The sequence below is a fragment of the Manis javanica genome, chromosome 2 (assembly GCF_040802235.1).
Source record: "Manis javanica isolate MJ-LG chromosome 2, MJ_LKY, whole genome shotgun sequence".
Lineage (NCBI taxonomy): Eukaryota > Metazoa > Chordata > Mammalia > Pholidota > Manidae > Manis > Manis javanica.
In genome coordinates this window covers 119,306,662-119,319,750 of record NC_133157.1, presented here as the reverse complement: position 1 = coordinate 119,319,750, position 13,089 = coordinate 119,306,662, and the positions used below count along the sequence as shown (strand labels likewise).

Here is a 13,089-nt window from a genome sequence, read left to right as displayed (position 1 = left end):
AAAATTAATTGGAAAAAGGTCAATTGTGTTTCTAAAGAACAACAACAAATAAAAAAGGAGTTTTAAAAATTATAGCATTTACCTTAACATCAGCAAACATAAAAGTAACTGGATATAAATTTAATAAAGATAAATCTAACAAAATTAATTTATTTATTAATAAGTTAAGAAATCTAAGAAATTAAGATTTCTACTCTGAAGACTGTAAGACTTTATAGGGAGAAATTAAACAAGATTTAAATGGATGGGTACCATTTTGTGGATTATAAAATCAGTATTGTAAACATATCAGTTAATAAAGCTAAACATATACCTGCTCTGTGATCTAGAATTTCCTCTCTCAGGTATTTTACTCAAGAGAAAGGAAAACAAATACCTGCAAAAAGGCATCCAATAAAGTTCATACCAGTTTACCCAAAATAGCCAAAAACTGGAAATAACTCAAATATCCCTTATTAGCCCAAAGGATAAACAAATTTTGCTAGGCTTATATATTGGAATACTGTTTAGAAAAAAAAAATCAGACCACTGATCGTACTACAATGTGGATGCATCTCAAAAAAATGATAGGAAAACTGAAGAGAGTACATAACGAATATTTCAATTTACATAAAATTCAAGAACAATCTTGAATCTGTAGTTAGAGAAAGCTGCTTAATTTTTGCCTGGAACTGGGATGGAGTGGAGATAGACTGGACACAGAAACGGAGAATTTTCTGGTGTAATGGAAGTGCTCTTGAACTTGATTGTAAGACTGATTACACAGGTATATTTCTTTTTTAAAACTCAAACTGTACAGTTAAAATTGGTACATTTTATTTCATAAGACAAAAATTTATAAAAAATCACTAGTTACAAGCATATTCAAAATAAGAACTCATTTTAAATAAACTCCATGTATACATAAAATATATAGCAATATGTTAGCTCCAGGAACAAAAAGAACCTGCAAATTTTAGATGGATATTTTAAACTCTATATCAGATTTCCAGCAAAAGAGATGACATACTCAGATAATTTGAGAATTTAATAAAGGATTTTTTTCACTTAAAAGAATGAATTTCTTTACTTAAAAGACATGGGCAGAGTATAAGAAGACCCTAAGAGAATAACCTGGACGGTTATTGCCTTAAGACCAAAGAGACAAGGAAGAGCCTGGTTATCAGTACATAGAAGAGAATCCTATGGCGAGGTCTGCCTTGATTGGACCTTCAGGAGGAATGTCATCAGCTAGAAACCACCTACAGGGTGGGGTGGAGGATAAATACTCAGACTCACCTTCCTCCTTCCCTCCTGTCTCCTGCTAGGCCCCCTCTGCCGAACACACCTGAAGCCAGAAGGCAGGGGTGCTCAGTCATGTTGTTTGTACAGATCAGCCTCTTGGGTACAAAGGCAAGTGGAGAAGACTCAGGTGTGCATGTGGAGAAGCAAGAGGAATATATGGAGCTTAAATTCCGAACACTTTGCTTTTTTTTTTTTTTTGTAGGCAATGGGTGTATGTTTTTTATTTAAATAAGAAGACTCCTGTTTTACATAACAGGAAAAACATTCATGTTGGCCTCTATTTCCAGAAGACTCCAGGGGAGTGGATCCTGGCCAAGGTCCAGAGGTCGGGAGCTGGCTGGCTAGTCAAACCCATGGTTTACTGGTTGACTTTGGGTCAAAGTATAAGAGTTCTTGCATCGCAGGTTTTTTAACTTGAAGTGTGGATTTGATTCTCAAGAATTCAAAGAAGAAGCTAGATGAGCTTGGGGGAAAAATCCACTTCTGAGGTAATAGGTGCCACCCTTCTTTCAGATCCTTTGAATTGGATTCTGGCCAGCGTTTGTGTTCCCATATGGGAACTGCGGAGGCAGGCACAGGCTGTATTAGCTGCCCTTGGAAGACCCCATGCTCTCCCGTTTCCCCCTGATGCTTCACCTTGAGGTGTACTGAAATCACTTCTCCCATTGTAATGCCCCAGCTGTGTGTTGGCAAATCTTCAACTCAGTTTATTTGGTTCATCTGCCCTGAGCACCACACTCCACGCTCTTGACTTGTATCCCTGGCTGCCGCCTCTCCCTTGGTTTGGCACAGGCTCCTGGCTCCCAAGCAATGTCCATATTTGCATAGGCCCCTCCTCCTTTACCAAGACCCTCTGCTCTGGGTCCAACCCTGGAAGTTTCAGAAAATTCTTGCCACCACAGTCTCCCTCCCTTGTTAGTAAAACCTAAAGGATCTAGCAAGAGGACTTTGTGTTGTTTCACTGTGGGACTTCGGTTTAGCTTATACTTAAAACCCAGGATTTTCTAAGACTCGATTCGAAGACCAGAAGACCTCAGGATGAGGCTTGCACACTGCCATGTCTTGGGTGGGCAGTGAAGGTTTCGTGAGCCAGCACCTAGGAAAGTAGCTGAGGGAGCTGTGCCCCCTTTGTGGCTCCTCAGGGAGCAGTAATAGCGGGCCCAGGACAAAGGGCAGAGCAGGCTGGGGGAAGAAGCTGTTTCAGCCCTGCTCCACCTTTTTGGTTGTTGGAGGCAGGCACTAAGCAGTCTTCTTTTCATCCTCTGGGGAGAAGGCTGAGAGTGTACAGCTGCATCCACAAAGGGTCTTGGTGGTGGTGGGAGCCCCAGGATTCAGGCTTATTGCTGCCCATGGTTTCCTGGTTGACTTTGGGTCAAAGCAAAATAGTTCCTGCATCTGCAGGTTTTTTGGTATCGTTAATGTACAATTACTTGAACAAAATTATGGTTACTGGACTCCCCCTATTATCAAGTCCCCACCACATACCCCATTACAGTCGCTGTCCATCAGTGTAGTAAGATGCTATAGAATCACTACTTGTCTTCTCTGTGCTATACTGCCTTTCCCGTGTCCCACACACACACACATTATGTGTGCTTATCATAATGCTCCTTATTCCCCTTCTCCCTCCCTTCCCACCCACCCTCCCCAGTCCCTTTCCCTTTGGTAAGTGTTAGTCCATTCTTGGGTTCTGTGAGTTTGCTGCTGTTTTGTTCCCTCAACCCTTTTTATTGCCTCCTATTTCTTATTTGGTAGGTCAACAGTAGGCCCAGGAATCTGACTTTTTTAAAAGCTAGATAGATGATCCTAATGACCAGGAAGTGCCTGCATCACTACACAAAACAACCTGTGTTAATCATCAAAATATAAAATTTGTAATATGGACACACAGACACAAATTTCGTGGGATTCCATCTGTAGTCTTATTTATTTTTTTAATACCTACTTGGAGGTTCCACTCACCTAATGACATAAAAAGGCATTGAATATTTATAATGCCTGCTCTCCTTGAGTCTTAGGGGAGCCAATACCATAGGCAAGAGCTACTTAATGACTCTTAGGAGGCATAAATGCTGTAGCTGGGACACCTGGGAAGGTAGGAGTAGGCTCCTTCCTCTTTGTGAGTTAAGGAGTTTACTACCCAGGTCTTTACTCTTGAAGCTTCCTGGAGAGTGGCTCTGAAGGTGAAAAGAAACAGCAGAACTCAATAACATCAAGCTACTCAACTGTTCAAGAGATAAGATGATAGTCACCAGAGGTCACAGGCAGCGGCATCCTCATAAAGGCAGCAGCTGGTGGGTTTAAGGAACCAGTTTTGCTCAGTGATCCTTTATCTTTTTTTTTTTTGCAGCGGAAAGAGGGGAGTTCTAGGAGTAACTAAGAGGGGTCCACTCACTTCCCACAGTTATTCGACTGCTCCTTTCTTCATTCTGAAAAGTGACAGTGAAGTTTGAACAGTGAAAAGGCACAGAATGAGAAAAGCAAGGGGGAAAGACAGAAAGACACTTTCTCGGGTGCTATGCACAAAAGTTCAAGGCTTTTCCCTGGGACTTTTTCAAGGCAAGTCACATGGCCTCCACTTAGTACTCTCCAGGTTTCACTAACAAAAGAGAGTAAGGTGAGAAAACACAGCAAACTTCAAACAGAGTCATATTTTTACAGATGTATTTTTTTCATACAAAAATCTGTTTTTACTTCTGAAGCACTTAAGAGAAAAAAATAGAACTGGAATTATAAATTCTGTAAAAAATGCACTTTGAATGTATTTTTATCTTGAATTCACGTAATAATGGTATGATGCATACCTCATAAGAGAGGATACTTACTAACACATTTACGCTTCCTTTTCATTTAAATACCACAGTAAGTAGGTGCATAATATTTTTGTATGAGAACAGTACATAAATATGTTCATACCCAAAATGATGCAAAATGTAAGCACAATTTTAGGTAAAATGACATATAAGTGCTTCTAATTTTTCCCACAATAGGACATCAATTCCATTTTTTTTAAAAGAGTGGGTACTACTAATTCTACCCCCTAATTCCTTTTTGTTTCATAGATCAGTATTTGACACAGTCCTATTAGCAAAGGATCATAGATTCTGTGAGGTCAGAATAAAGGAAGCAATTTCTGACCTCTGGCTAAAAAGGATGTTTCTTTAAGTCATCTCTAGAATTCAGCAGGGGAATGGAAATAATCGGTTCCCTGTGGATGCTCCACTCTGCTTCAGTCTAGACCTGCCCCTAACTTGCAGAATAGGCAGCTAAGATGACAAATGCAGATGTTTATCTGTCTAAACATTTAAATATTAAAAATCAGGCTAAAAACTAAGAAATAAAGTATGTTCCACCACCTTAACAAATATATCTTCATAATAACAAAACAGAAAAATGTACATGGCTCTTTGTAACAGTGAAAATTAGTAAAACAGCAAAGAACTAAATTTAATTATTTCTGTATATGTCAGGATATTTTGTTGATGCACCAATCAGTAATATGATAGACATGACTCATCAATTATAAATAATTCCATAGAGTTTATTTCTCTTATTTTTCTTACCACAAAATCAATAATTATATTGTTATAATGAAGATATTTGTACAATTTTTGTTTTGTACCTGTTCCATTCAGGTAACCACCTGAAAAATTATTTACTGCAGCAAGTTTAAGTGACAAAATTTGAGTATATTTTTATCTAAAATATAAGTTAATGTATATATAAAGATTCCAAAACCATTTTTCACATGCTTTTTAAAGATATTTTTTCTATAATAGACTTACTAAATAAAAAAGAAAATGCAAAATAATTTAAGGGTATAACTAATTTTAATTTGATCCATTTTACTGAAAATTTTAAGAAAAACTATTTAAATGCTTATTTCTTTTTTGAAAATTTAATTAAATGCCATTAAATATATTTATGAAAATAAAATTTGTAATTTGTATTTGTACTTCTGGGGTTCAATTAATTGCTGCCATAAAAGCTGATATCATGTTTTACACACTTAGACATACACATATACAAATTTAAGAGTGGTATGAATTATTTAATGTCATAAAATATTCTTCTGCCAATAGCTGCAAGTATTGCATTAGAAAACTTTGTAGGTACTACCAAAACCATGGATTGGAAAAAGAAAGAAAGCTGAAAATTAGACTATAAGTTCTCCTGGGAAATTACACTTGCTATGCAAGAATCTAGATTCTTGCATCTTGGAGGAAAGATTTGATAACTTAATTAATTTGTCTTCCCCTTAATTAAGGGCTTCTACTATTCAAAACCCACTCCCAGCTCCCAGTTCTTTCTGCAACCCAGCACTCCAAAGAGAGCAAACCCACAAACTTCTAAGCATATTTCAGTATTTTCATATTTCAGATTCCTACTTCAACACTCCAAGCATATTTCAATAGAAATTTACAAGGAATCTAAGCAGAGATATAAACATTGCTCCACAGAGAAGGACTCATAACAACAGTTCATATCTAAGATTGAGCAATGATTTAGAAGATTAATGGAATTAACTTTAAAAAGTGATGAAATTTTCATAAAACAGAGACTCTCATAAAGTATAAAACAAACTTAAGTATGACTTCATGAAATAGTAGAAGTGAAACTCTAGGGCTACCTAAAGCTATCAGTCCAAAGAATGCTTTGACAAAGAAATAGGAAGGCATGTTAGAAGAAAAACAGTTTTGAGGAGTGTAAATGTCCAGTACCCCTGTAAACTCACTTTTCTGCATTACTGATCCATGTTTTGACCTGTGCACCACTTTCTGCAACTCAACTCAACCAGTGGTTTAATCTAAACTGCTGACCTTTACTTAAGAAACAAATAGTCATCTACAAATGTTCTTAATTCAGAGATGACTTACTAGAGACTGCTGTCTATAACCACTGTCCTATATGGACAGACATCTGCTTCATGACTAACTTCTGCTATGGACCCAGTTGACTTGGAGACTTAGCAAATGATTAATGAGTGAAGAATTTGTTTTTTCCTTTGCTGCTTAAAGTCTCTGCACCAGGAGAAAAAATGCTATGGCAACCAGAATACAGCAAAGTGATGGAAGGATGTTGTGATGGCAAAAACATTTTGCAGGAAGTACTGAACTATGTGAAAATGAATGTGAAATAGAAATTAAGTCCTAGGAAGGAAAAAACACCCAGAATATTAAAGGAGAGGAAAAACTCAAAAAAGCTGGACTTTTAAGAGAAAGAAGGAAACTTTACAGACATTAAACAAAATGAAAGAAATTTCTGGATGACAAAGAATAAATAATAAGCAATAGAAGAAGCCACAATTCAAAGTGTCTTGAGGCCATCAACTAAAATTAGGTAATTTTTCAATCACATTTTAGCAGGTGTGATTTTCTAACCAAATGTCATAAATCATCACCATCACTTTCCAGAAGCATCTAGTCAATTGTGCATGATTAGTGAGGTCCTGTTTTTTGGGGGGGAGAAAATTTCACATTTTTACTTTTTATCTAGCATATCACTTTGGTACACAGTAAGTGCACAACAGTTTGTTAGTTGTTTTGTTAGACTGTATATCAAATAATAATCAGGAATGGTCCACAACATGTCACTGAGAAGTTATTCAAATGAATCCACCTGGGAAATATATGTTAAGGTGCACATAGTCAAAGACAGCATCTAGGAAAGTAGCCACTGAGTTTAACATGCTCACTGTGAGGCAAATAGTGAGCTTTATTTTCATCTCTGCAAGGCCAAAGGGGAGAGAGAGGAAATTCAAGAGCATTTCTAGGGATTGGATGAAAGAGAGTTTGGTATCCTTGGGGAGAGGAGGGCTCCAGGCAGGGCCTCAGCCAGCCTAAGCAGGTGTGCCAATGACTAACCCTCTATGTGTGGAAGCTGCAGACTGAGATATAGGAAGGTATGGGGAAGATGGAGGTAAGACTAAAGCAACTGCAAAAATCCACATGGTGGGGGAGGCGGGGTGAGGGTGTAATTTGGCAGTATGGATTAAAATACTCCAAACTACAATGCTCTTCTTTGCTGACAGTTTTATTTTCTTTTGGCATGGAGATCCCAATGGAAAAGCAGCATTTGAATACAGGAGTCAGCATAGCTGGAACTAAGTACGACTAGTCCAACCTACTCTGCATTGGAAAATCTGAACAGAAAAAAATACTGCCTTGCCAATGGGTTTCAGCCCTGGCATGTCCATTGTGGTTCAGTGAAGCCAGAAAAAATGACAGTGGAATGTTCTTGGGGTGAAAGTGTTTACACCCAACTTTTTTCCCACATTGGCAAGTCAATTACTAGAATCCCATCTGCATGCAGCAAACTGGTCTCTGCCTCTGGGCCTCTCTGCCCCTGACCAGCCATCTCAGTATCTGTCCTTGGTGCTGCCACCACTACAGTCTCTGCTGTCCTGCAGCCATGAGGCTATGCAGCACCCGAGAGCACTGGGCAGAGCTCTTTAGAGTCAATAACAACGTATTGTCCGCACATGTGTAGTGAGCTAGCCAACCAGGACCAGGTGAGAATCCTGGCCACAGGAACCTTCACTTTATCCACACATACCAACCAAGCACATACAATCCTGTGACCATCAAGTGCATTTTTTGGTTTAAGCAAAAAGACTATAATACTAGTCTTACCCCTTCCTCTAATTGGCTGTGTGACCACTCAAGGGCAAGTCACAGATGACTTTTCCTTCAGGGCTTATTGATACAGCATGAAGCAGCATGTACCTAAAGTTGGGGTGTTCATACTGCACAAAACTGGGATAAAGTTGTTCCAGGCAGACGTTAATGTATATATTCCCAATCAATCAAATCTGTGCATTTACCTAAGCTCAGTCACAGCTAAGCATCCACTCTGAAATCACTGTTGAAGACAGCTGTAGCAGCCCACAGAGGGCTGTGGTGCTCATGCCCACAGGGCACTGTCTGGTCTAAGAACACTGCTGATTAGGGGCTATCTGCAAAGACAGGGGCAAAGTTCCTAAGTTCTATAAGGGTGTTCATGAATGGTTAGTTCTCCAAGGCAGAATTGCAGCCAAACTGTGGAAGGAGGGAATGTGGTCTCCAACTGGGCTGATGTCTAGTAATTGGTTGCTAAGAAGCAACAATTACTTTTCAGGTGTCCTGTGAATGAAGACCTAAATACATGCTGCACTCTAAAAATGTCCCAACTATTTGCTATCTGCAAATCCATTACTTGCAAATAGCTTACAGCTTTTGGCCCTGAAACACTGAGATTCACTTCTTTCCTGCTAAATATCTAAAAAGGGAGGAAAAAAACAATGGAGCAGAATATCACTAACCCATCCATGAGGTCACTTCTGTGACTATTTCTGCAGACTTTTGTCCTCTCTCAGTCAGTATTAACTATACAGTCCAATTAAACCTAGCGCTGGTCGTCCACAGGGATTCTTTTCATAGAAAAATGCAATTCTCTCCAAGACTCTGCATTACCTAATGGCCTGCATAGAGTCAGTTTGATGGTCTCTGGCTTGTTCCTGGGGGACAAATTGATCACCATGGCAATAATCAGAGGCTCTCACCCTATAGAGGGCAGCTAAAATCCACAGCACCGTGGAGGAAGCATATCTGATTATCTCAGAAGAGCTGCCTCCTTAGTGCAGGCTGCTGTTGCCGATTAAGCTGTTCCTACACACGCACACAGGGCTTGTGCCAGAATGTGGAATGAGGCATATGGTTGGAAACCGAGTGAGGAAAACATGCCAACTTCTAATGCAGCCAGGCTGCGTCTGCTCAGGTGGTCTGGATTAGCACCCTGAGAATAAGACCAATGCAGCCACAAGAAGGGGTGCTGATACTTGTAGAAATATAATTGGATTGAGATCAGTAAGACACTTTTCTAGCAATACAGTAGGAGGAAAATCCAAGAAACAGGCTCCTATTTTCCTACTCTTGTGTAAAGCTGGGGTGTTCACACTGCACAAAACTGGGATAAAGTTGTTTCAGGCATAAGTTAATGTATACATTCCCATTATTACCTATTATAAAGCACATACCCACTTTATTCAGACTACAATGCTCGTTCAAAGACTTCAAAGTGTGTAATCACAACCATTACTTTTAATGTTGAGAATCATCTAGGGAGAGTTCTCTATAGATAATCAAGGGAAAGAAATATTTTCTAAGCCCTCATGGAAAGTTCCTACCCTTGTAAGGCCAGGCTAGCAGTCAGACTGATTCTCAGGGGGTTGCTTACAATCAGTTCTAAGTAGAGAGATAGTCCCTTATAAGACTTTAATGAGCTTGCTGACAATCACACTCAACCCAAACACAGAAATAATTCACAAACAAAAGTTGAAATTGCCTATGCTCTTACTTTTTGTCACATTTTTGTGCTGGGTGTTAATAGGTCCTTCATACTCTTTTTAATTAATGCCTTAAATAGATTGCCATTAAATAATTTCAACTATGCTATACCATATAGGATAAATCATATTCCTATCTGTGAAAATAAAACTCATCTTTTTCATTCTTTTTTCAGAAAGCCACTATTGTGTGTTAAATTAAAATAAATGTGGATTTGACATATTGTTTTATAGAATATTTTAGACTGCTGCCATCTAAAATAAATAGTCTCTTCTTTGCTATGACAACAGTATTAATTTAACCTATTTATTTAATATCTGAGTCTCAGTTTCCTCAACTATTAAAGAAATTGAGATTTTTGTGCCTATTCCCAGGGATTAGCAGTGAGGATTACATGCTTGGCATGTAACAGTTTCTCAAAAAAATAAGAATTACATATCTTTCCCATTCACTAACAATCTGTCAAGACTTACTTACATGGGTCTCTTCAAAACCCTGTACCTAATGCTATATTTGTAGTTTTTAGTCTTTTGCTTAAAGAGAGCCCCTCAACTGGTATAAACTTCAAACCCCACAAATCCTGGATCTTCAATTAAACAGGATAATAAATATAAGGTAACTGTTCCATAATGATTGTCTAATAAAGGGTACTGATGTCACCAGACCCGCCAGATCCTAATATGCTTGGATCTGGTATTAGGTAAATGTAGAGGAGGCTACCACATAATGGAATTGCTTACAGGTTATATAAAGGCTAACCCATTCTAAAATATGCCACACCAGAATTTGGGAATATGCCTGAACCAACCTCTAGTAACACATTTCATCCTTCATATAAAATGCATAATCATATTTGAGCATATTAGGAAGTTAGGCTCCAAGCAAATACATCACAGGATGGGTCAACTTAAGGATTGAGGAAGAAATATAAGATCCTTAAGTTGACTGATCCTGAGATGTATAATAGGCAATATATAATATGCAATATATATAAGTCCAGAACAAAGGGTGCCATTTGCAAGGGTCACAGGGGAACACCTGGGGTGGGGGTAGGTAATGAACAAGAACCAAGACTGACACTCCCCACAGACTCACTATGATACTGTTCGTCCTTATGTGACCTGGCATTCTTCTGCATCAGAACCACCTAAGGGACCTCAGTGAAAACACACCCTCACCCCAGCCAATGAAATCAGGACCTCTGGAGGCAGGGCCCCGGATTCTGCCTCTTTAACAAGCTACCCTACCCAAGTGAGTCTGAATTCCATTTTGTTTCAAAACCCCTGCTTAAGGATTGAACCTGAAATAAACAACTGACCATGTATTTAGGATTCCATATACATTCCTGCCTAGCTCAGAAGACCAGGTTTCCACAACCAGTCTCCTCCACAGCTAGAGATGAGTGTCTGGTTTGTATATTTTCTTTCTTAATAGGTCTACTATAATTGTAGATAAAGAGCACACCATTCAAACAAATACCATGATTTTAGAAATCAGGTATGTCTTTATATACTTAAGGATAAGGTGGTTTCATGTCAGCTTAAATGTGGATCTACTGCACAAACAGATGCAACCCTCCTGAAGAGGGTGAATTAACAGCCACAAAAGCCTCAAAAAAATTTCTAGAAGAAAAAGAAAATGCTTCCTTTCTCACCTGTTTAAAATTTTTACCAGCAACTCAGATGTAAACTAAGAGGCATGTTTACAAATATGCAAGTGATGAAAAATATGGAAGGAATAAATGCCCAGAAAAGGATAATGATCAAGCTACAAAGTAATGCCAACAGGCTGGAATGAGAACCAAACACAAATAAGATCATGGAACTAATGGAAGCATGAGTGAAAAGAAAAGGACTATCTCAGGAGGGTATCACTAATACAAGTCTTGTTTGAGCCAACAGTAAAATACTGTTAGTTTAATGTGTTACTGCCATTCTTTTATGTGTGTTTTATTTTCTTTCTTTTTTTTTTCTTTTAGTTCTTGCAAGAGAAGAGTTCTACTCTCTTCTGTGCTGGTTAAACTGTATTTTTTGTAACAAACTCATTTCTAAGCATAATATTTTAAAAGAGGACATCCTCAAATTACCATGTGACAAAGGGGATTGCCAGGAGAGTGAAGAGTCTAGAAAATAGTATATACTCCATACGATAGCTCAGGACAAATAAAGACTTGTCTTTCTTCGAATAATGGATTGCCTGGAGACTCACCTTGTTGGTGCTAAGCAAAACCACAAGTATGTGATAGTTGGAAGACAGCATATTAAGTGTAAGAAAAGATAATGAAACAGTTAAATATTTCTGAAAATACAATGAAAAACCCAGAATGAAAGTGAGCTTCCTGTTGTGAAGAAAATCAATTGCTGATTAAATTATGAACCAGCCAAACTGCTACAAAATGGATTCTCCCTACTGAAACTGTTTGAAAAGGGGAGGAGCTAAATCTGAAATGCTTTCAACCCCATAGAAAAGATTTGATTATCTTAGCTAGCTCAGGGTTCTGGCAGCAAGTTGAAGCAGGAAATGGTGCAGAAAGCAACTAAGAGCAGAAAGAAAAAACAGAGGGAACACAGACACTCAGTATGTATGGAGCATACAAAGTGCCAAACACTACTCTAGGCACTGGGGATACACCAAGAAAAAAAAAAAAACCCTGCCCTCCTGGAGCTTATATTCTATTAGGAGGCAATTATAAAAAGTGGTTTAGTAACTTCCTCCTGCTAAAAGAACACAGAATAGAGTAAAAGGGAATATGGGGAGTGAAAAGGAAATACAGTTGTGTCAAAAGGAGTTATGGGAATGAATACTTTTCAGTCTACATAAATCCCAAGATTCCTAATCAGTGAAATCCCTTTATTACGATTTCACTGGCTTCTCCTAAGCACTGCAGTCTATTCATTAAGAGGACACAAGTTCAGGCCCCATCCCCTTTTAACATCCACAAACAACCATCTAACTCTACCAATATTCACATCTTTATGGGAGGTCACCACCTACCAGATGTTACATCCCTCACTGCAAACAAGTTCCCTTCAATATATTGATTATTTCATTTTTCTTGTCTTTGGCCAGAACCTCCTTTCTATTTAATGTATTGTTGCTGCTATCAATGGGTATGTCTTTGATGTTCCCAACACCATACCAACCACGTAAATCACATATTCAGCCACTTAACTCTTGTAGCTATTACTCTGACTTGAACCCTGGCTCTGCTGGCCTTGTCAAATCCCAGTTCCAGTACTGCTTCGGTACATTTGCATCTTCTAAGATAGACTATCTCTTCATCACTCACAGGCATCTTGGCAGTGAATGGCTCTAGCTCTAAGAGTCTTCCATGATCAGATAAACCCCCTGCATTCTTTCTGCTTTTATTCAACTCTGTTCACCTCCAGGAATAGACTTGTCGAGGTCTGGAGGTCAACTGTGAGGGTGTTTAAGTTAATAACCTCTGCAAGCCACAGCACATTGATCTCTAGTCTCCTCG

General features: G+C 38.6%; 1 long non-coding RNA gene across 1 annotated transcript in view; it reads right to left on the bottom strand.

Annotated features, from left to right (window-relative positions):
• The window catches only part of LOC108405354 (uncharacterized), a 108,843-nt gene extending 107,396 nt beyond the window's left edge, over positions 1–1,447 (bottom strand). The window contains exon 1 of the long non-coding RNA XR_001855163.3: positions 1,279–1,447. This is a non-coding gene — a long non-coding RNA (uncharacterized lncRNA). The remainder of the gene's footprint in view (positions 1–1,278) is intronic.
• Positions 1,448–13,089: the final 11,642 nt, after the last annotated feature.